The sequence below is a fragment of the Varroa destructor genome, unplaced genomic scaffold, assembly GCF_002443255.2.
Source record: "Varroa destructor unplaced genomic scaffold, Vdes_3.0 BEIS01000005.1, whole genome shotgun sequence".
NCBI lineage: Eukaryota > Metazoa > Arthropoda > Arachnida > Mesostigmata > Varroidae > Varroa > Varroa destructor.
The window spans coordinates 24,961,277-24,981,803 of NW_019211458.1; the positions used below are offsets into that span (position 1 = coordinate 24,961,277).

At 37.4% G+C, this 20,527-nt stretch overlaps 1 protein-coding gene and 2 long non-coding RNA genes across 10 annotated transcripts in view; 2 read left to right on the forward strand and 1 right to left on the reverse strand.

Annotated features, from left to right (window-relative positions):
- Positions 1-895, reverse strand: part of LOC147755460 (uncharacterized) — a 2,515-nt gene extending 1,620 nt beyond the window's left edge. The window contains exon 1 of the long non-coding RNA XR_015327809.1: positions 767-895. This is a non-coding gene — a long non-coding RNA (uncharacterized LOC147755460). The remainder of the gene's footprint in view (positions 1-766) is intronic.
- Positions 1-20,527, forward strand: part of LOC111251770 (cytoplasmic protein NCK2-like) — a 54,406-nt gene that overhangs the window by 3,859 nt on the left and 30,020 nt on the right. Inside the window, exons 1-3 of one of the 8 annotated variants that reach the window (XM_086989309.1) lie at positions 11,242-11,515; positions 11,942-12,158; positions 13,081-14,971. The gene's annotated coding sequence lies outside the window, so the exon portion shown is untranslated. The other 7 variants (XM_086989306.1, XM_022808748.2, XM_086989310.1 and 4 more) reach the window with 7 other exon arrangements.
- LOC147755461 (uncharacterized) lies at positions 17,824-20,120 on the forward strand. Its single transcript, XR_015327808.1, has 2 exons — positions 17,824-18,052; positions 19,643-20,120. It is a non-coding gene; the product is annotated as an uncharacterized LOC147755461 (long non-coding RNA).

A 20,527-nucleotide genomic window follows, 5' to 3' on the forward strand; every position in this document is an offset into this window, starting at 1 on the left:
TTTTCTTGTTTGTTTTTTTAAAGATACGTAGTGTCTCGTGACGTAACCACATCCTTAGGGCAAACTGATCTTCCCCACGAGATAAACGCTACTGGAATCTATTGCGCCTCCCAACACAGTTGTCGTAAATCTGCTGTCTGAAGAAGGAGACTATACGGCGTAAAGCATAATTTGGAAGCTAATTAAGGGGAACTGATAATATGAAAGTGGCAGGACAGATCGTTGAAGTTGGTCCGCTTTCAGTGTCAACAACGTCTGCTGATAAATAGAAGAAGAATTACCTCATTTCGCTAATAGAAGACCTTCCAACAATATATAATTCTATCTACATTCATATTTGCTGAGAAGCAATGATTTATTCTTCATATCAATATTTTCATTTTAACGTCGTACTGAGAAGTCATAGGAACGACCCAACTTGTTTGGGTTTTTGTTACCCTTATCTGTTCTCGCCCTATGTCTGGGGATTAGAAAAATGACATACAAAATGTTTTTTGGTTGTCCGATATTGCAACGGGAAAACTCTACAGCTTTTGTTCTAATCACTGAAATCTTATCGAAGACTTATATGTACGGACTAAGTCAGAATATGGGAAACTACACGTTTTGAAGATTGAAAATTAGCTTTTTACGTACAAAGGTTATGTTCAGAGTTCTCCTTTTTCTGCAGCTGAGGTACTTGAACGCAATTATGCGATATTTTAGGTGGCGAGATTTGAAAGTTCAAAACTTAGATATAAATTTGGTAGTGCAGAAACACTCTTACCTGAAGTTTGGCAGAACTGCGCATACGTCTTATTGACGTATTATCGTGAAGGGAAGGCTTTTATATTTGAAGTCTTATTTATGTGAATAGATTTTGGGGAAATGACTTTTAACGATGTCCGGCACGCTATACTGGCGTGCGTCGCGTGTTTAATTGTTTATCGTAAAATTTCAAATTATCCATAGAAACGACACATGTAGTCTCGAGGAAGCTTCGTTGATTTTCTAGAACCTATTGGAAAGGAGGCATCTTCAATAAACATTATGATTTGCCGAGTAAACTTGGAAATAATACGTCACCTATGAGACATATATTAGTTTTCAGGCAGGTTGATTGTTAACTTCCGGCACGCGAGAATGTTCATATGGATTTTGCTGATTTAGGGACCTGTCTTTGGACAGTGAAAATCCATCGCAATTTATTCCCTTGGCTGGTTCATTGAATCGTGATGCCTGCATCCGACAAGGATTTGCTGGTCGAAATCGCTGCTTACACGGATATTTTACCATCTAGATGATAAATTTCTGTATAAGCATCCGCGTCTTGAACGCGACATTGTTCATAAAAAATAACTCAACGCAAGTTTGCACAAAAATAAGTCGTAAATGATCGAAAACCAGATTTATTACAGAAAAAAAACGTCTACCTGCATAGTAACTAGGCTCGCCTTATGATAATAACCGCAAAACAGCTATTAAAAGCTACGGCAAGGTGGCTGCCGCGAGGCAATCGGCATGGCGAGAGAACTGGAGTCGCAAGCAAAAGGCCCCGGCTTCAACTACCATAGTTATAAGACCTATAATCGACTACTTATTAACTCCAATTGAAGAACGGTAAAATTTTGTAACACGGTATTAAAGGGCAGCTATTGTTTAGCTGGGCAGGTGACAAGTTAGTATAATGAGGATGTAATCACGAGCAGAATACATGAACAGGCAACAAATATTTGAAGAGGTTTAATAAAATGATGGCTAGGGTCATTGAAGAAAAGTAAGATCGCAAGAATAAAGCAACAAGAAAAACATTGTAATAGGAAATATGAAGGAAAAATGGTTTAGGTACGAAGCCAAAGTGGTTATGAAAGCTAATTGAAATCGATAACAATAGTGAGACCTAGGAAGTGACGTCTGTACACGGAAAGGATATGTATCTATAAATACATCTAGTCTATTGGGTGATATTAGTCGCTCGGCCTTTCGCAATCTAAAATGCGTCAAAAGTTAGATAAAATGTCTTGTGAGTGCTACTGTTTTGACATTTCAGCACAAGATTGCGTTTAATTTCCGCAAAAGAAAAAACGCGTCGAGGTCGATCGAGATCTTAATTTTAAACAAAAAACTGGCAAGAAACTGTTTTTTGAGGTTGGTATCCTTTGACTAATATGGAGTATGTTGACGTTTGCTCACAATTGTCTCGGAGTGTATTGGAATTTCATTCTGGCTGGATACGATATCTTTTCTCTCATGAATAATCAACGATCTGATCTCCTAAGAAATCTAAGAGTCTATCAATCTAAGAAATGTTCAACCATTGTATTTATTTTAATCTAACTTGGTAAAGTAACTCCATTTCAGCTATTATCTGAAGATACGATAATCAGGCTACAAACAAAAGGCTCATTTTTAGGGGAAATAGCAGAGATGTAAATCAGGATCACTACTTGATACTGCTTTAGATCAACAAAAGAAAGGCAATAACACAGGCAAGAACAACAGCCTTTACGTACGTTCCAAATAGTCATCCTGATTGATTTTGAACCAAATCATACGAGTTAGGAACGCTACGATCAGTGTTATGATGTACTTGGCCTCACTTTAGTATCGTTGCTCTCAAGCCGAAGGCAGTTTTCGATGAAAACAGCGCAGCGACATACCGCTTGATTTATAAAAAAAAATAGTCGCAATTTTTACAGAGTTATCTCATGTTGCAAAAATCTAAATAGTGCCTGCCGTCTAAACTGGTACCGTAGTACTAAGAAAAACACTTTGAACCTAATGCTGTGGAATGCCAGTAAGGTAAAATGGTGGTGATTTTAAGACAACAAGTTTCCGAGCTATGGTCTCCTTGGCTGTGGTACCTTGTAGTAATATCTGCTACGCGGCGATTGATTCTCTGAACAGAATGTACGGATAACATTATTCAATTTATATAGATTGCATTCAACGTATTTGAAGTAAACATGTTGATCTAGTACCAATGGGTAAGATGGTGATACTTGTAAATTGAGTCTATTACTATATGCTAAATACTCATAATTTTAAGTTCGGAACTTGAGCCGTTAGGCATTATTTGAGATGAGCGGTTAGCTCCTTCAGAAACGAGGTGTCTGTTTCGAAACTGACCATCTCATGTGACCCTAAACTTAGTAAGCAAATACGTTACAACTCCGCTAAAATTCATGGGGGTCTAAATTCGATCTATGGAACCGATCCACACACATCAGATTTCGCCACAAGTAACGGATATGCACTGTATAAATCCTCCCCGTTGTGACTCTTTGAAAATAAGTTTTCATGACAAATATAACTTTCCCAAAAAAAAGTCGATCTAGCATGACATTTTTCGAAAGTCAGTCGTAATCGACCTTCATCGAAATGTCACGAATCGGGTAGGTCGCTCGATTATTATACTTAAGGCATGCTTCAACATTTTGCAAGTCCAACAATATTGAAAATAGGTTTTTTTTTCAAATTAATTAATATCATTTAATCCACAAAATCTGTACTGAGCAAATCTGTTTTGTCGAGAAAGTTCTAAAGATAATTAAGTCTGCTCAGGTTAATTTTGCCCTAAGTATTTTCCTGAGGGCTTATAATTTTATTAGGGTTGCATTTTAAATACTTTCGAATTCATCGTTTAAGATTCACTGCCGATAGGTAATCAGCAGGTTAAATTAGACTATGCTTAATGCCTAGTTTAGTTTTCGCAAGCGACCATATCAGTTTCCAGTTGTATCTGTGAGTGCAGAATAGAATGACTAAATAGAGCTCATGTATGAATCGGAAAGGGGTAAGTGAGATAGTCCATTTTGGTTGGTCTCGATGGTATATTCATTTTAGAAATCGAACTGGCCTTCCATCAATAGTGGCAGAGTTCTTGCCTGAAATAGCTACCAGAAAGAGATATTAACGGGCAGTGGTTGGCTGTCGATGAAATGGAGAGCGTCCTTTTGCAGCGGACCCGCCTAAATATCGAAGTCTATGAGAAAGGATGTATCTAAACAGACGTAATGTATAATCATTACGTAAAAGTTTGTAGATCCAACCTGACAGCTGGGTTGACATGAAGCTAACCATAGCATGACAGGAGTTAAGCCCATGAGTTGTTTGTGCTGGACCCTCACCTAATATTAAAAGAAAAGTATAAAGTGACAGGCAGTTGCTGCTGTTTGCGCACCAGTCAGGCTAAATCGGCCTTGTATTGTGACGATGATCGGTCATGTAGAAACTATAAAATGTGCGCAGACAGCGGCAGATTTAGAACTATTGAAGTATCGTGGATTGCAAAAGCCATTTTCTCAAAGGACCAACTTTGAAAGATGACTTCTGGTGACAATAAAAGTGAAATAACAAACCAGAGCTAAATCGAGCGCTTTACAGATTTACGCATAGGTGCACGCTGTTTCCCTTCAACAACACGGACTGTTAGATGCGCAGGCACGTTATACTGATATAATAACCTTGTAAGTCGACAGAATGAATATCGTCGGGCCAGCAAAAGCTTGAGCGGTCGTTACCCATCGCCAAATCAAAGTTGACCCTTCTAGTGTGCTTTATTTACTTATATGTCTATATCTATATATATATATTTATTTATTTATACTGCCATATCTATTTATTTGTATAAACATGTTCTATATTGCTAATTAAAACTTGGGGTAAAGTTTACTTCTTCAGGACGTTCTTGGGTACATCCGGGACGTTTGTTTGTTCGGCACTCTAATCAACTCACTCAAAGTAATCAAATAACGCGGATATGAACGACCAAGTCACATATGTATAATTTTTTTAGTTATTATTTATCAGTTGCCCCGGGGCAACCACAGCAGCGTTAACATTTTAATGTTAACGAAATCGATTTTAAACCTGAATTAAATACTTCTACAGGTATAGGATTTAACTTGACGATGCATTTTGACATAAAGCAAATCAAAATCAGCTAAGAGAAATCAATATAATGCAAGATGGCGCTGGGCAGGCAAATCAAGCCGAAGCAAACGAATAAATAGGGAGACACATTCGTAAACCAAAATCTATAAATATCACCAATCTGTGCCTACAATAATTAGCTAAAAAAACTTTACGTTCTTAAGATTGATTTATTGATACTGTGGCAGGAAGTTAACATCTCATACAAGATAAACTTAAAAATTATATGTGAGACCAATATGTGAGAACTCTGAACCGTCGATGCGAGGTTCACAAAGTTAAATAGCATATATCAGTGATACTGACCCCGTGGCTGCTTTGTAGCATCAGAACTCCACTCGGTGCTCACTAGTACTAAAAAAATTATACATACATACATTTCGTTAAAACTTTTCAGTAGAATAAGACTTCTATAAAATAGTTTCCTCCATGAATCTTTCGGAATTAGTTAAAAAGAAAGTACGCATTAGTTATATGTGATATATAGACACCGTTGCGTATCAAGAACCTCTTGTCTTCCATACAAATTTTTCGAAATTACAAGATCCACATCATTCCGTCACACGTACTAAGAACGTAAGCTGATATGATTTGAACCGTCTTATTTGTAAAAATCTGTAATTTTCTATAAAATGTAATACTAGAACAGCATAATCAAAGGGCAGTATATCGTTACGAGTCTTAAGGCTAGAAGCGGGTCAACAATACTATATTCGTTCTGCTGGACTGACAATTGCCCTCTTTCTCCACCGCATCTCTCTGGGAAGTTCTCAATAGTGCCAAACAAAGACATCAAGAAGTTTTGAGTATTGGTAGTACCTGCATAAATTCTCAGGGCACGTGGTCTCATTAGCTATAGGAAATTCGAAGCACATTTGGATTACTATGTAAAGCGATTCTTTTCACCGCGTCATTAAGCATGCTAGAATTTTCTTATACTCATAAAGTAAATTTTATTTACTAACTTTTACATATAATTACGTTTCGATGTTCCATACTGTTCTCCTATAAGGTTGAAACGTATTCCGCATTTAGCTAGAACAAGTATAATAGGCCTTCCTGTAAACTCATATGTTTCAATCAATCCAGCTCCTAGTTTTAGAGGCCACAAAAGGCAATGAAGATTTTAAACTTTCACACTTTTAAATACTGCAGCAAAATCTTCGTGTACTAACTTTAATAATAATTTCTCTGTCGAGCAACGCAGTGGGGGATCAGCTGTTTCGGGGCGCATAACCTGCGTTGTATACAATTATTGATAATTATTACTCGTGTACTATAAATTACCTAATAAATAAAGAAAATAAAATCATAAATCCAAATACGTTATAGCATATCGAAACACATTATTATTGGCGAGTGTGTGGGAAAAATGTTCTTCTTCGTCTAGCTTGTGTTTAACCTTAACGAAATGATCGGCAGCAAAAAATACGCAAGAAAACGAGATAAAGCGTCGTATTTGGTAACACTCTTCGTCAAAAAAGGTTTTTACTTAGAGTTAATGTATTTAATGAAGGATCTGTATCACGAACACGCGATCAATAAAAAATAATGGGCTCATCAAATAAATTATCATTGCAATATAGCTATTGATTTACGATAGCGATAGGTAATGGCTTATAATTCATAATAGTTTTATCAGTAATTATACTTTGAGCATGTTAACTCGTCTCAGTGCTGTGCGCTCAAATTTAATTCACTTTTCTGCTCTTCTAACGGCGTTGTCATGACTAGAAAAACCTTTGCCATTACTTTTAACATTTTACATTTTCCTCTACATTCAATTACCTTTGGAGCAATACAACGAGTGGACTTGTACGTCATAAAAGACAGTTTCCTTTGATAAGCGCGTCTTCGGAAGATTGTCTGAGTGCGAAAGCTGCCTTCTAACAAGACATTGTAGATACGAGCTAAAGGGTACGTTGAAAACATTCAACTCATTTATTCAAGTCGTGGATGAAAAACTTCAATTTTTTTGCACCTCTAATCAGGTCTATTCTGGAATTCAATTCGGAGTCCTAGTTGAAAGTAAAGTAGTAATACTTTAGTACTCATAGTAAAACTAACAAAGGATTGAGATGAAGTTATGTAAAGGACAATTAGAAATTATGTTCTGCAACTATTATTCATTGGACTACCTGGACATCGTATATAATTAAAATACATCGGCAATAACGTTACTCGATATTGAAAGGGAAGGGCAGAATGCTCAGGATTTTGAGGATCCTAAGAAAAGGTAAAGCAAATACCTAAATGGAACGCCGGCATTTACTAGATCCTTCATGTAGTTGCAGCCAAACATTTCACACCGGAAGGTAAATTTTTTGAATACGTTGAATTTAATAACTCTTTAATATTAGCAGCTGCGTTTGTATAGCGTTACTGAACAAGTGTATCTCTCTGAATAGAGATCAAGAAACCGAGCAGTTCCAATTTGTAGCTTTAATCAAATCGCAAAACCTCACCATTTACCCTTCAAATAGGTATGAAGTGTACTTAGGACTACGAAAGCACACACTGTGTCTTAGTTTAGTCCATTTCATTTGGGCAAAATAAATTCAGTCGATTCACGATCCAATCCGCGCCCTTCAATCTACCTAACACATTGTCGTTCATCTCTAATCGTACACAAATGGCTTTCCATGGACGCTGCTGATAGCGTGGCAGTTAATACACCTTAGCTATACGTAAGTGCCAGTGTTGCCATTACGATTAGTGTCACCCTAAATTGGTAAATGAAGTTCCGACTGTGCGGAACTTAGTTAACCGTACAGCTACCAATATGCTGCGTATCCATTTCGTTCAGGCAAGCGCACTTTTAGATGCACCAATATCCATAAAGTGCCGTATTTATGCTGCTGGAAAAAAAGCTTTGCGGGTTAGTTTCTCTGGAAGCTCCTGTCATGTCAAAATTAAGGGAAGTGTGCTCGCAACAAGGAAATATAGAGGCAATGCAAAATTATAAACTCATTCTCTGCTTTCTGTACGATTTATGAAGTCTCTAGGGGATCATACTGCCCTGCAAAAAGGGTACCGACTGCGTAACGTACGTGAAAAAAAGAGAACAAATGGACGAAATAATGTATCATTAGAAAGGAAACTGAACGAAATCTTGTCCTCATGATATTGGTAATTCTTGAACTCATTTGACATCTCTTTCGGTAGATAATATTTTAAGCCATTTAGCGATACCTCACGTTACAGACATAGCACCTGCAGTATCCTCATTGTATTTTACAACATACAAATACAAGCTAAACTACACTGTGTAATGCAAAATCAATACATTTCTTCGACTTATGACCTGTTTGAACAAGGTAAATGTTCTGTTTGAGTCCTTTACAAAACTGCCGCGTCATCTACAAGAGTACGTTTTACCATCGTCGCTGAATTCTACTTCGTCGAAGTTATCTGCACAGTTCGTGCTTTATTCATTCGATGCCACTGTCATGAAGCGGCACCTTTCGTTAAAGCAAACAAGTTTAGGCCATATTCACTTCATTCTAGTTTTAGCTAAAGAGATCTGATCCGATTTTTTTACAAAGCAGGCTTGATCAGCCTTTTACAAAGGCTTTGATGTTATCTGATTCACATAGCTCGACCTAGAAACGACACCTAGCTCCGACTTATATGCGATGATAGAGAAAGCTGGTGAACAAGGCAAAGTTTGTTTTCTAACGCGTGGATGTTTCGATCGTTTCCTAGAACACTAAAAATGCTTTGCAATTAACAGATTGTTGAACATGAAGTAAACTACTCCCTGAAAAGAAATTAGGAAAGTACGAACTAAGATTTGGTGAGGCGTGTTTGTAATTGACTCAGGCCGCTGTTCGGCTGTACTAGCACAACGATTGGCTAGCCACCATTCTGCATTAACTTTGATTACTATTATATCTTAGTTGAATCATTATAGGTTAGGATTATTAGGTATGAATTATAGGTTAGGATAACAAGGTGGGGCAAATATCTCACGATACCTGTCCAGTTTTCACTAAAAAAAAAACAATATTTATTGAACTCATTTACTTTTTTTTGTCATCCTCAGAACTCATTAAATTTTCAAAAACGCTGTTCTTTTTTGATTCGTATCCTTGCAATCATACGTAAGTCCATGGCACAGAAGAACGCATGTAAGGTCAGAGCTTTTCGTTACAACAGTTTGAAGGAGTTTCACTGAAGTTTTTAATCATAGCTCTCAGTTCAGAAATAAACGAAGAACTCCGAACCATGAACACGAGTTAGAATCAAAGTGCTCGTATATTAGACTTCAGCTGGTATTTGGCGACAATAATCGAGCAGTTATCGAATGCCATCTAACTGTGTTGACTACGAATTACCCAGGGAACTGCTATAAACATGGCTAACTACGCTCCCCTTAGAAATTATAATAAAAACGGGAATAGATTAGACCGTCTGAAGAATTTTCTCAATCACCAATTCAGCTTCCCCATTCGAAAACGTAGCAAGTATTTACGTGACATGACGCACGTAATCAGCACCTCGTGATTGACACTCTATAATATCTCGACCGCACTGTTGACTCCGATTTTGTGTAACCTAGGTCAACAACATCATGCACGACATCATCACGAACGAAACTCATTGTCGACGTAACCGTTGTGGAAAATACCTCCAAATCACTTCTCGTTATTTTTTTCCACATCGGCGTTGGCTATTGTTTGTTTGACTTCGTAGAATGAATGACTGGGCGATTAGGGCCTTACGTGCAGGTTTACTAGTCCTAGACAGCCTATACGGTTGGCTAATTACGTGTCACAGAAGCATAAGCAAAAATGTCTTGTCATGATTTTATTCATCTAGCAAACAATGCAGTTAGTCATAATGTAAATAAGGCAATTTCATCAGTGCGCCGTTGTAATCGTGTCTGGCAACGACGCGAAGCAATGCAAGGAGCTTGAACGTACACTTATAGAATACGTTGAAGAGGAGACCGATGGGTTAAATTATGGAAATTACTGTTATCGCTAAGGGCGAGAAGCCTAAGTACGGTGGGCTTAAAGCTAATTGGATTAATGAATCAACGTTTTCTGTTATCTCAGACTGTGGCGGCGTATAATCCTTTAGTGTCTTGAGACGCTAATAGCAGAGTAACGAAAACGTCAACTTTCATAGTTTCTACGTAGACGTTCAAAGTCGAAGGGAATTAATAGAATCCTGAACGAAATTTGACTATGACTTCTTCTGTAAGGTTGTTACATTTTTTTTTTTAACGTACGACGATCTTCTGTAGTGCGAATTCTGACCGGAAGGAAAGCCAAACCGCCATTTTCTAGAAAAGTTTTAACTGTATGTACGAAAGTTGAACAGTTTATTTGCGGCGATTCTAGCGCATATGATCAGTTGACATAGAGACGAAAAAGCAAATTTGTACACCTATCTATAACTGTACACAGTGTCAACTTGTTTTCAATTTGGCATGAATGGGTCATGGTAATTTATTTGCAGCTTTACTAAATACAATTTCTGTAGGTAAAATTGATAAATTGCAATGTGAACCTACTATACGTATACTTTAGGTTTCGAAAAGAGCGCCTCCAAAGTTCTTACCAATTCTGCTAATTTGCTGACAGGCAAAATGGCCAAGGCAGCTGCGCAAGAAGCAAACGAAGAGTGTAAATCTCGGTCCTATTATATTATAAGCAATTATAAGAAGCTGACACTTGTGTCCACGGGAAGTTCAGACCTTAATCATTGCTCACCTAAATTGCTAGTTCTGGCCTGCGATACTTGGCCCTTGTAAAATGAATGTGTTCCTATCGCACGCGAATATTCCTCACTTATTGTGTTGAGTCATGATATTTTCTGAGGTAGACATTACTGGGTAAAGTGCCGTTGAAAACAAAGATAGTTATAACTTGCTCGCGGCAGCCATTTTTTTAACATTAATACGAAAACGTCCGATTTATTCGAAACGACGCCTGATTCGAGGTCAAAATGTTATCTTCCATTAGTTTTTTTTTGGTAATTTGGGTTTTTGAACTTTCCCGCTCATCTAACTCATTTAGTGATGTGTACCTTTCATCTGCCAGCTCCAAGTTTATCGCATTTTCTCGACAAACAAAGAATGCGTTTTTAACTTTCAGTCACTAGTCTTAAAAAGCTTACTTGAAAGTAGAATGGATGCTTTTATTCTCGATTATTTTATATTTCCTGTCGCGTCATCCTACCATTCCGTCAACAACATCCAAATCCTCTCTCCATCGGGCTGTTAAGTACTAAAAGTGTTCTTCCGTGTTCAATCAGAGAAAATGGGTATCGTAGGTATCCTCGTTCATTTATTTGTCTCCTTTGCAGATCGTTGAAACCAGTTGAAATTCTTAGAAACGTTAATTACGTCAGACATAAATTGCTGTTATATTAAAGTGAAAGACCCGATGTTTGGTAGATATTTGGTATTTTTTTCGATTTATTGTGAATTTGTATTTTTTTTTTTATTGCTAGTGGTACAATAATTACACAGTTAAGGGACCAGCTCAAAAGTATTCGAACTGTCGTCCGCTACATATAATGTTTTTAGATTCAAAAATAGCATCGTTTCTACCGTGAAAGGCTTAAGGGAAATATTCAGATACCAGATGGCGTAAGTATATCTGATAATAATTCTGAGCGCCTCTTGATTGTTAACATCTTAACAATGTTCTATGATAGACTTTATTTAAATGCCTCTCACTGTTACTACGTGCTTCATGAGATATAGATGCCAAAGAACAATTAAATTGCAGTGATGTTCTGCGCGAAACTTCGTTTATCATAAAAACAACCAGATCAAATGGTTAATGTCAGTTTCCTTTAAGTGAATCGTTTCGTTATGTATCTGAAATCTAACAACATATTCAGAACTAGAGATAACTGTGTTCAATAGTACCTAGTTCATAACACTTATTCATATATCGCAAGGTGTGGCGAGGATCCTCGATGAATTTTGTCAGCTGCTTTAGATCTCTTCGTTTGTTAACGGTCGGTATTGATTTAAATTTCTCTTACTAACGGCTGTATTGAAAAATAGTTTCAGACTAGGATTAACAGGGCGCATCAAATCAGCCACACAAACACACAACATAACTTTCACGGACAAACACTACGGAAGCTTTCAATGCAAATTGAAGTTTTAGTGGCAACAATGGAACTGTCTCCATACTCTCGTCAGAGCTCTGAAGCATCTTCTACTTATGTATGGCAGTTTTTTTCCTACGCATTGCGCAGAGCAACTAACCGAGTACGAGGTGATTTTGTACATGCTGTCTGATTACACATACGTTTTCGAAATTATGCTGTCGAATCTCATGGAGGTGTTTGACGTTGAACTATTGAATGTTTTTCTGATCTGAAAAACTGATCTTCAAACGCTAGCTTTTTTAGAGAACGTTGTGCTCAAAATGTTAACACGTAGAATTCTGCACCTAAATAAACGTAAAATGCATTAATATTTTCACCTGCTTAAACAGACGGCAACACCGCGCGTAGCGATATACGGACGACTGAATCTGTATCGACGTATTTCTACCATTACTGGCACGTGAGATCTATTATTCAAAGTCAGCATAGACCGTTTCTATTTGACTAGCTAAAAAGCCGCTCCTCTTTGATGCCAGCGCATTAGGAGAAGCTCACCTGTCAGGAGTTCCATCATTGTGGCTCGTGTTCGTGATCTACGTGCGGTCCTATTAGAGACTCTGTCAATCCATAAAGTGGACCTAGCTAGTTGAGTATATGATCGCTGAGCTTCAAGGGATCAGACCTTCAAGGTCCTCACCGCTCAGAATAGAAGAGGCGGCAAAGTTGCTATTTGGGCGTGTCGATTACTTTTAGCTAACAGCGCGATCCTCTGCCAAATTTGAATCTAATATTCGAATACTTTTGTATTTAAATCGATATATCTAGAACAATCTCCGTTCTGGTATCAGTGTGCGTCATTGGATTCGTCGCCGTAGCAAAGCCGGATATCACCGAAATAGAAGATGCTGGAAAACGCTACATTAACGGTGAAGGCGACGAAGACGAAAAATTGGTCGGGGCTGTTTTAGACCTCACAAAAAATACTTTAATAGAAGTATTTTTCTAATTTAATAGAACTATTTAATAGAACTATTCTACGGTAAATACTCTAACTTGTTATTTCGATGTGTATTTTCATTTTTGCTCTAGATGGTCAGCTTTCAGGTGGCCTATTTGAACGGATTTTGCGGAAGCCTTTGGTACAGATCAGTGATCCATGTAATCATGATCACAGCGGAATTCTTCTTTCTATGTGAAAACCAGACTCCCTCCGAATATATTGCAGTCACTGATCAAGATACGTTTACTCTTCATTATATCTTTGTGTAATTGACAGTCATAATACTGTAGAATATGGGAAACGATAGTATTGACAGGCGTTCACTAAGCTACATTTGCCCTTTTATCTAATAATGGAAAGCTCCCGTTTTTCACAGAAGCAGCATTTACAATCTGTCTATACCATTTAGGAACAAGATGTAAGGTGTATTATTCGTTGGGTGCACGAGTACTTCTTTATTTAGCTTAGTTACTTGCCATGTGAAGATTTGTTCCTTCATCAAAAGCGAATTTAAATTTAGAAATATATATCAAAACTGAATTAAAGGTTTTAAGGAATATTGAAGGCAGTATGAGTTTCAATATTTAGAGAGAATTTTCTCATAGGAATAATTGGCTGCTTTTTTGGCCTAGGTAGACTTAACCATTAAATTGTACCTGAGCACGTTTAATAATGTTCGTTTTAATGCTATGGAGATTAAATCGCTATATATATATATATATATATATATATCGCAATTTCGAATAGCTCGTTTAAGTAAAGCGCTATCGGTACTGACAACTTATCAATCAAATAAAACTTACCCAGATGAGAAGTACAATGCTAAGGGGATCTAAAAAATAAGTAATTGATTTAACGTTGGATTTTTACAGACGAAATGACATTGAACGAGAAAAAACTATAGACATTTTGTTAGCGATGAAAGCAAACGTAGAGCTTATATGTACTGTATGAAGCCTTACATGCTTGTTTAAGCTGTATGAGTATTGGGTCGTCACAGGTAGAAATTATAAGCTTTGCTGACGGTCGAATACAGTGCCTTAATATACAGTGTGTCACTTGGCGTAATAAATACGTAAACCAATATGTTTAAATACACCACTTTATAACGTCTATCTAAGGTAACTGACTATGACAAATTGTGTATATATATGTATATATATATATATATCTACGTTAAACAGAATGTGCGGTAGATACTTCGCAACTAAGCTGATCAAGGGATCGAGGGTTTAGTGGGTGAGAGTCCCACAGTACCGGACAAAGCACAGTCAATGATGTCCGATCTGCATTATGCATTTGCCCTTAACCTCCAAAAAAAAAGATCGCAACTATGAATCAATAAATAGCTACCAAGACGTATCCAATTTATCATGTTTTTAGGTCTCATCTAATCACATTTATATTAGACTCCTTAAAGACCGTATACTTAGAGCGTTGGCTAGAATTCACGGAAGCTTGTCGTACGGTCACTAAGAAAATTAAGGTATGAACTGCCTGGGTTAAGAAAACTCAAATGGGATGGGCCTTGGACCTATATAATGAAAAATCCAGGTAGTCCTGGGTCAAGTTCAGTTGTAAGTTTTTAAATACGTATCTCGATATATAATGCAGAGTTTCGGAACTTCGCGCTTTCTAACCACCTCAAATGTTCTTTTATTCAATGGTTAAATTATGTGCATAGTACATAGCAGGCAATTTTCCCTATCAACTAGAATCTTCGGTTTTAATTTTTATCTTTTTTTAGATAGCGAAGTCAAGAATCTCAAACCTCGGGTTGGGTTTAGGCCGCTGGTGAGAACTTAGATTCGTGTGGGCTTATGCTCTACTATCGCTGGGTGGAGCCCAAACCCAAAGGCGAATCTAGTGATGAATCAACGTAAAAGGCAACCACGGAGCAGACGAAAAAGAAAGCGACAGCTTGAGAAACCACCTGCACTAAATCGGTCTAAGCTTGCTCTTGCCGCCCCCTTTACGTCGGTAATGTTACTAATACTTATTATTACTGTTATTAATTTTGGTATAAACATATTCCTTATTTTTATAAACATATTCACCCTAAAATAATTTTCGAGAGTCAGAAGACACCTACTCTAGGCTATTGAGGCCGAACAATGGACATTTTACCATGCATATTTATCCCAGGGGTCACGTCTCCTCTTGTTTTGGAGGCTTTGAACACAACTAGCAGAATCGAACCAGTTTTCTTTAGGATTTATTCAGTCTAATAAAATAATCTGAATCCTTACGATGCTTTTATTAGTTCTTGTGCATGTTATCGCTTTTACAAAAGCACGGCTGAATAAACTGGGCCGAATCTGAAACTAAAAGATTTGGATGATTTATGCGCTGAAAAGAGACCCGATAGTAAGTCGAATTCTAGAAGAAGATTATTGAAATGCGTTAAATGAGATTGGAGTCTCTAGGGAGGTAAATTCCTGTATCGTTGGATGATTCGCTGTTATAATAAATTCACATGAATTTATTTAATCTCTTATGACTGACTATTTTAGGGTTTGTTTAAGGTATCAAATGGCACTATTTTAACTAAGTAAAAATAAAACAGCTTAGAACAGAGTGCACCGTATCATGTTATATTTCTCACATATCGTATATACGGTCTATATAAGACATACATATATATAACACATGTCATTTAGGTAAATATTACCTCTGGCCTAAGAAGCAGTTTACCGAAGAGAAACGCAATTTAGTACCCACTCGTCTCCTACGTATAAGATTATATTGACTATTTAACCACTGCGTAAACCTCAGACCTTGAAGTCATGTCGTTTAAACTATTCATGAACTATCGGCACGCTAAGACAGTATTTCGCCATCGAGCGGCCGCAATTGGCGCCCCCCAAAAACACAAACGCTGAACTAGAAGCCGCCAGCTGGTGCAAAAGAGACGAACCCGTTAACACGGAGCGTTGGCTTTACTGTGAGAATCTGACGCAACAATTCGCTTGTAGTACTCAGCCTTTCGAGGAAAGACGGCCCAAAAGAATTTCCGCGGAACTGGACAGATCGAAAAAAAAAGATAAAATAAAGTATACCAACATTTTGTTAATAAAAGCGGAGTAGAACACAGAGGACAAGATTCATTATCTTCTAGAGTACCACGTAGCACAAGTAATACATAGAGTCTGTTTCAAACAGAACAGGTACAAGTATTAAATCACAATAGAAATAGGAAGTATCTTATTTTCCCAATTGATGTGTAAAAACAATTTTTTTTTTGCAATTTACATGTAGACGATGGAGTATGGCGGTCTATGTAAGTATAAATACGTATATTCGATCTATTTAAGCCAGATGTTTAATCTAGAACACGCAGCATCGCTTAGCAGCAACATTTGTCGTACCATGTTAGACGTGTAAACATAAAACCCAATTTAGTGAGTTTAAGGATAAAACTTGTGCTGTATCAAATGTATTTTAAGGTAGACATAATCTGGCCAGTCGCCGTTTTGACAGCGACGATGAAAATCTTCATAGCAGCGCCCCGGGGCTACCTGAGCTAAATATTAGCCGCACCTAATATATCACGGCACAAAAGTCATTTACGCCAAATTGCGAAAAGTTTACAGAACAGCATTAGCAATAGAGCACTTGCATTCGAAGTATGACTATTTTCGTATGAAACAAACAGCTTGATAATCGACGCAAGACCGCTCAACGAAAAACTCTAAATAAGGAACCAGATCGTCACATACAACATAAAAAGCATTGCAAAAAGGTCAAAGCTCTATTCAACAACGCACTGAAATCGCAATAGTAAAAAAAAAAATACAGTAACCTATATTCGGTAAGCACGGAAAAAGTTTGAATAGAAGAGAGAAGCTAGCTAAGACGATTAAGAACAGAATAGAGGCGAGGGATGTTCTGGATGCCCAGATATACGACGTTGTAAAATGGACGGACTGTGGCGTATTCCACTAGGTCGCGACAATTACAGAAGTAAATCGCTTAACGCGACTGAACGGCGTTTATGACCGTGTGTACTTATGGATGGGTCCGGAATTTAAGACGTAAACGACTTCGAATCAAAACCAATGCTGGACTATAAAAGATAAGTTTAATAGACAACACCTCAGTGAACCCTACAGGTGTGGCTGGCACTGAAGATTTAGGGTTCACCTTACTTCAAAATGTACATTTGCGCTGTATTCGAGCTACGCTTATACATGGTAGTGAACGACAAAATCCAATCAAATTAACTTTTAATAAATTAGGGTGACATGAGATCAGACAGATTATAGCCATTTGAAAGCGCTCTGGTCCTTGCCACGGAAATGAGATGTGTTCACTGAGGCTGGCTAGCGATTCAACGATTACTGTAGCCGGTGAAGGGCTGCTCTGAGAATGCGGTAACCAGTTTGTTCTTATCAAATCGTCTATGTAACTTTCGTCATATCTCCTAATAGGTCTCTCGGCGTATTCCAACCGTCTTAAAGGGCGTACTTTTTCATCATATTTAATAGTTTTCAGCTATATGGATGGCTCAAGAAGAATAGTTAAATTTAGTTCTTCGATTTCCTAGTTAAACCAAGTACTGGTCTGCCTTCCCGCTATCTCATAACTCAAGTTTAAGGGGTGACCATGGGTACGTTTTTCCTTCAAGCTAACGAGACCTCGATTCGTATCATCACTGTGATCCTATCGACAAAGCTGTCAAACAACATATCTCGCCTTGAACAGACATAGTTGAAACACTAACATTTTAGACCTGCTACTGGTTAATCATAGGTGATCAGGAAATTTACTATCGAATGTAGGCGTGCAAAGTGTCATTAGCAGGTTTATGGATAGCTATTTAAAAAGCCACTCGTCAAAATTCTCGACAGACATAGATCGACGTCCATCTAACATTCGCTGCACTAATCATGTTTAAAGTATTTCCTCTTTTGTTGGCCTTTACGGCCGTCATCATGACGGTTACGTCCGCGTCAGATTTTATGAAGTCGTTTGACGACTGTACACAGTCGGTCGATATTATGGATAAAAAGGTTAAGGATCAGATTTTAGAGGTCATTCAAAAATATCGCAGTGGTACAGGTAAGCGCAGAATATTCTTTCTTCCTTTCGTTGCTTCCTCGGTGCGAAATACCTTAGTTACTGAATTTTTTTACAGAAATTTATTTTTCACAATTAATGGAATTTCAATTCAAATTTTTGAAAATCCGTAACTAACACTATAAATATAAGATTTGATCACTGCATATAGACGCGTTTTAACCTAATTGAACCATTTACTGTTCATGTAAACTATTGACAAATGCTTTTTTTTTTTTGTTTTTGAGACTATATCTATATCTAAGGCTATATGTGGAGTCAATGAATTTTTTGCGCCTACTGAAAATGTAATATGTGACAGTCATGATCGTTCGATATATTCCGCTGTTGGGACCTAAACAATTCACTCGTCATTTTTTTTTTAAATTTTCTTTAATCTATAAATTACTTTTACAGTGTACCAAGCATCACTCGAACAGGCTATATAAAAAATGTTCCAGCGAAGTTAACTTTAGGCTGAGTCAAAGCTGCTAGAAGGCGTAGAAAATCGCAAAATAACAAACCGCTTGAGCTAATCTGCATGACTCAATTGGCAATTGATACTCTCTCCTCCAAGACGACCGTTAGTTTTTGCAGATCAGTTCCGTATTTCAATATCCAGATGTACAAAAAATGTATTTTTGAGCCTCTTTGATGATTTTCTTTGAACTCTTCAAATCTTAACCCCATTACTTCTATCTCGGTTTGCCCTATAGAAATCTTTAGCATTTTTTAGAAGGCGCATAAAAACTCATATTAAAGTATACCGTCGACTCCGAGCGAAAAAATTTAAATATCATTGACACTTCGCCCAACGCAAAAAGATTCGACAGCCAATCTTTGTCAAAATTTCGAGAGTGACGCACTTTTCTTTCTCTATCACGGGTTTGTTGCTTTGTTAAAAAAAAAACGAAGTTTTTGTCTGCACGAGCGGGAATAGCGGATGAACGCATGCCCGTTACGATAAGTAGCTTGCTCAAGCTTGCATTAGAGGCCGTACCCCATATCTACCGTCAAAGTACCTTAAGTAATGTTTTTGCGGCTTACAAACTGATCGCTGTAACTTCCTTGTAAAATAAACGGAACTTAAGGCAAATCTTTATCGAGATCTAGTTGGCATGTGGTAGGACTAGAATGATCTTAAGCACTGTTTGAGAAGGACAAGGTGGTCAATAAAAAATGAACATTTCTGGTGATAAAGCGTAAATGAAATTGTTGAATGGATGAGAAAGTCGTGGAAAGTGACAGTGAATACACAACAGATGAATTAATTGTTGAAGTTCGAGTAAAACGGCGCACTATTTTTTTTAGGCGGAACAAACAGTATCGTTTATTTACTAGCATAATAACCACGAAACGCTTTAATGCCAGCCCAGAAATATTCTATTCAGATAGTTTCTGCTTGCGCTGTTATTTTTCTACTGAATATACCGAATCAGGTCAGATTTACGCGTCAGAAACTCATTACCAGATCAAAATTAAGTCGTCTTATTTAATATTCAGTTAATAGTCAACTTTGAATAGAAAAACTACATAAACAAAGGGCGATCTAGTCTAAACTTTCTATCCGTAACACTCCCGCTACCTTTACAGAAAAATTGACTTCCGGCATGGTGGCGTCCATCGAAAAGGATGTACAAGCGGAGTTCGTAAAATTTAATCTGGGAGACAAGTTTAATGGATTCAAGATGTGCATGAAATCGAAAATGGACCTGAAATAGACGCGTGAAAGGTTAACGCGAAGCGTAACAAACGGCACACATAGAAGTTCATAGCCTAATTAATGCCAACCTTAAATATTACACTGCGACCTGCGGAGGAAATAAGTCGCTAAGGAAATTGCTAAATATACTGAAATCATGTAAAACTACGCTTCTATCACTGAAATCATCACAGCGTACCACAATAACAATAGCGACAATAACTACTCTATTAATTATGTATTTCAGATATCGATTGTCCATTTCTTGTGGCACTCATACGTGCAGTAGATAATCTAATTTAGAGATTTTTTGGCCCCACAAGAAGCAATTTTAATATAGTTTATACCGAACAGTTTATACTGCAGTAACAGTTTTTGGTAATATATTCCGCTGCCTTTACGCGAACTCTAAGTATATCATACCAAGTATTTTAGACCTTATTAGTAATACGGCCCAATTTTACTACAATGAGCTTTTTGCGTGAGCACAGAGTCATATTGGTCCAGCTTTAGGTAACTTCTTCAATTCAATCTCACATCTCCGTTCAAGTCTCCACTCCAATTCAATGTAAAAAAAACAAGTATATATTTCGCTGATATTATACATAATTCAGCTTTTTTACTAATGTCCACGCTCATTTTCTGCAAGAAATCTCAATGATGTGAATAACTGCCGTTATGTGCTGCGAAATCTTTTTACTCTTACTTGGCTAATTCTTCAGTTGAACTGCTTCTGACTGGGACTCGGTTTGTTGATATATCAACCGTTTGATCAG